The sequence below is a fragment of the Nannospalax galili genome, unplaced genomic scaffold (assembly GCF_000622305.1).
Source record: "Nannospalax galili isolate Female #2095 unplaced genomic scaffold, S.galili_v1.0 scaffold1200, whole genome shotgun sequence".
In the NCBI taxonomy this organism is placed as follows: Eukaryota; Metazoa; Chordata; class Mammalia; order Rodentia; family Spalacidae; genus Nannospalax; species Nannospalax galili.
Window position 1 is genome coordinate 2,631,574 of NW_008347131.1, and position 4,252 is coordinate 2,635,825.

The 4,252-nt window shown below is 34.6% G+C and overlaps 1 pseudogene; it reads left to right on the forward strand.

Annotated features, from left to right (window-relative positions):
• The first annotated feature begins 3,051 nt into the window (after window positions 1-3,051).
• LOC103742588 lies at window positions 3,052-3,974 on the forward strand (annotated as a pseudogene).
• The last annotated feature ends 278 nt before the right edge of the window (window positions 3,975-4,252 follow it).

Here is a 4,252-nt window from a genome sequence, read left to right on the forward strand (position 1 = left end):
AGCTAGGCTCAAGGAGTTTGCTGTAAATCTTTAAAGGTAATTCCTTTTTGTTTGTTTCCCCATAGTAGACTATAAGGAGAAAAATTCTTAGAAGTGATGTTACAGTTCATTTATTTATTGATTGATTATTTTTATCTTTAAAATGGGTTTAGAAAAGTTTATTTCCACAATTTAGGTCAATTTTACACATAATTATACAAATGTAGTGTTTTTATTTATTCTTCAAAATATTTTCAGAGCAGGTAATAATGTTCAACTATCTTTCTACAGTAAGTATTGACATTTTATCTAAGAACCCTTGTATCTGTCTTTGTAGGTATACTGCCTGTTTTATATATTGCAGTAAGCTCCAGTAAAAGAGACAATTATTTTCTCCACTGAGGATAAATTCGATACATGAGTTCTTGAACCAATGGGATAGACATAGTGGGACAGTATTCTTGTGATATAATGGGGCACAGCAGTACCTTAAAGGACAATCAAAGGACGTACCAGAATTAGAAAAACGCAGAAGCTAATCTTAATAAACATATTGTATTTGGTTTATCACTTGATTGGTATTTTCCACATTGGAAAACAATGCCTATTTGTGGAATTGAGCAACAGTAAAACACAATTGTTTTAAATTATTTTACTTTATTGTACCATATTTTATATGACATGTTAACAAAGAAATGTATTTTCTATGATATATTTATACAAGAAAGGTAAATGTTACATATAATAATATATTAGAGCATAAGGGAACAAATATATTTATATTCTGGAGGCTTCATATGAACTTTCATGTGTGATCCTTAAAATGATATCTGCAAAGATCTTAGTGCATATAAAAAGGGAATTCCATGAACAAAGATTGCCTTATCACAGAGTATCTAGATTCATAAAAATTTTAAGGAAAATAATAGCATATTCTTTAAACTGTAAATTATTTTTCTAGAAATGTTTTCACAACTTTCATGTAGCTACTCTGGTTTCTTCATAGCATCAAAATTTTGAAAACTTAAGCTATGCAGTACAACATGAACTATATTTTATTGTATTATGGAAATATAAGAATGCACAATTGTCCTAGTGGATATGCAGCACTGACAGTTAATGAGAAAGTGAGACCTCCAGTACTGGACAGAGTAATTCTACCCTCTTGTCATTCAGCAGGTGTGCTGTTTTCAGCCTGTAAGTACAGAGCTGCTGAATTAGGTGCTGGCAGTAATGGGAACAATATACACAGAAAGAGCGTCATGATCAGATCCTAGCAAAGCTCACCTCTCTCCTCACATGCCTCTTCCACTAATACATCCATGGGAACAGGATCTTCTAGCTTGCTTTTAGAAAAATACACTACTGCATAGGTAAATATTACCAGAATTTATATAAGATGAAACAGATAATTCCCATCACATAATTTAATTGTATGCCTCAACAGATGTTTCACGTTACAAATTAAACATTTGTATATGTCCTAGTCATTGGAAAGAATTTTCATGTTTACAGTGATCATGATAATTTATTCTCTTTAGTCACTGGAGAACACTCAAAGCACTGATAGGCACTACCATCTATGTAGATTTTCCCAGGTGTTAAGCAGTGCTTTAAGGCCAGTACATGCTACAACAATGAAGTATAAAGAACAGTAGATGCAAGGTATATTGTCATGGAAAAATGATGTGGAAGCATAAAGGGGTTTTATGTTGTTCAAAGTAACCTCCATAGCAAGAGAATGAATCTGAGATTGTCACATTAGCCATGTGGTTTCAGAGTTTACATTATTCACTACTAATGACGTCTGTTATAACCCATGTGTGTACAACATCACTTCTAGTTTCTATTCAATGGGATATTTAAGTTATTATTTAGTTATTATATCATTAACCATTGGTACCCATTTTTTAACAAGTAGAAAAAAACTGTGGAAAGTTTTGAAGGACTCCGTGTATATGGGGAAAAATGCAGGCTGAATAAAAAGAGATGGGGTACACTAATGTTTTCTGAGTTTCCCTGGAAATGATTCTGAATGCAATTCATTTCAATGTGTGAAGAGATATATTTGTGGTTCTATTTAGAAAATGATCCAGATCTCCTTGTCTTTCACTGAATAAGGAGTTTTCTCTTTAGTGTAATGCTTTGGGGGAATCTGGACACTGAACTTCTATTTGAAAACTCTGCACTTAGAAAGATGTATATATATAACCAAAATCCACACTTCTATTTAAATTTCTCTACTCTCCCCTTTCATTAACCTCTTTCATGGGTAGTTCCATGATTTCTAGTACTAAACTAGTTGCAGTTAAAGTATTTGGTTACAGACATGGGTCAGAGCAGTTTACTTAATATTTGCTCAAGTGTATATAAATGAATTATAAACTGATTATAGGCATGATACAATGGATAGGATTACAATTCTAGACATACATGAAGTAGTTCCTCAGGACATCAATGTGCCAAATAGTAATATAATTACAGTTTAAAACCTACCATTTTAAAATTTAATGAGAGGATTATGAAGGTTCTAAGCCTTTAAGATGTACACAAACTTGTCTGTTAGTGCAATGTCAGCAGTGAGCTGGATGTTCCTAGAGATCCAGATTAAATTTAAAGACACTCTTCATAATACAAAGAGCTTCAAGTAATGGCTTTCTATTAGATGATATATTGGAAGTTTTTGGCACAGAGAGTACAGTTGGGAAAACAGGAACCATTTCCCTATTTGTCATTGCTGATATCTCTGTTAAAAGTAATATATTTTAAATAATAAGTTTAAGTGCATGACTGGAGTCTAAAAATACATATCTTGAGACTCAAGCTAGAATCTTGTATTTGCAGCCCCAACTAAAATAGCCAAGGAGAAATAGATTCATCACAGAAGGTCTACTGTACTACTTGGAAGAAAATCTCAGAACTAATCACTAGTATCTGCTGCAAGTTCACCACTGCAAAGGTAATGAGGACGATGCTCTCCATGTTGTAATGGACTCACGTCCATGCACATCACTTGATGGCTAGTTCTCTTTGTTTTGGGCTTTCACCTCTGAAACAAGTTTAAAAAGGTCAATGGGACAGGGCAAACACATCACAGAATTTATTTTTGTGGGCCTCACACAAGATCCTCTTGGGCAAAAAGCATTATTTGTCTTGTTCTTACTAATCTACATTGTGACAATGTTGGGCAACATGCTCATTGCTGTGACAGTGATTGCCAGCCCCTCCTTGGATTCGCCAATGTACTTCTTCCTTGCTTGTCTGTCACTCCTGGATGCTTTGTATTGCAATACCACCTCAGCAAATTTGATTATAGACTTACTATGTAATAAAAAGAATATCTCCTTTACAGCTTGTATGGTCCAGCTCTTTGTAGAGCATCTCTTTGGTGGTGTTGAAGTCTTTCTTCTGTTATTCATGGTCTATGATCGCTATATGGCCATCTGTAAGCCACTGCACTATTTGACCATCATGAACTGACGGATTTGTGTCCTCCTGTTGCTGGTGGCCATGGTTGGAGGCATGGTACACTCTTTGGTTCAAGTTCTGACTATGTATAATCTTCCTTTCTGTGGCCCCAATGTCATTGACCACTTCATGTGTGACATGAACCCACTATTGGGACTTTCTTGCACTGACACCTATTTCCTTGGGTTCACTGTCGTTGCTAATGGAGGAGTAATCAGTGTGGGTATCTTCACTTTTGTCTTAGTCTCCTATGGTATCATTCTGAACTCTCTTCAGACTCACAGTCAGGAAGGAAGATGCAAAGCCCTGTCCACCTGCAGCTCCCACATCATGGTGGTTGTCTGCTTTTTTGCTCCCTGTATTTTCATGTATGCTAGACCTGTTTCTAACTTTCCTATTGATACATTGCTGTTTTTTATACAGTTATCACTCCCATGCTGAATCCTTTGATACATACTTTGAGAAATTCAGAGATGAACAATTCTATCGAAAAGCTCTGGCATAAAATGCTAATTCCGAAAAAATAAGATCATTTCCTCCCTAAATATTTTGCTAATTGTAAATTGACAACCAGGGATACATTCTAACAAAGGATGATGTGTTCTACTCAGGCAATTTTTAAATACAAAGCCATCAAATTGAGGAATAAGTACTAATTTGAGAATAGAGTCAAATTAACAGAATTTTTAGATTAAAAAGCCTCTGAGTCTTTGTCGTAAGTAAAGACAAAACAAAATAACCTTGAACTTGATTTTTCTAGTTAATATTGAAATAGGATTAACAGATTGTCAGCATGAGTAATTTA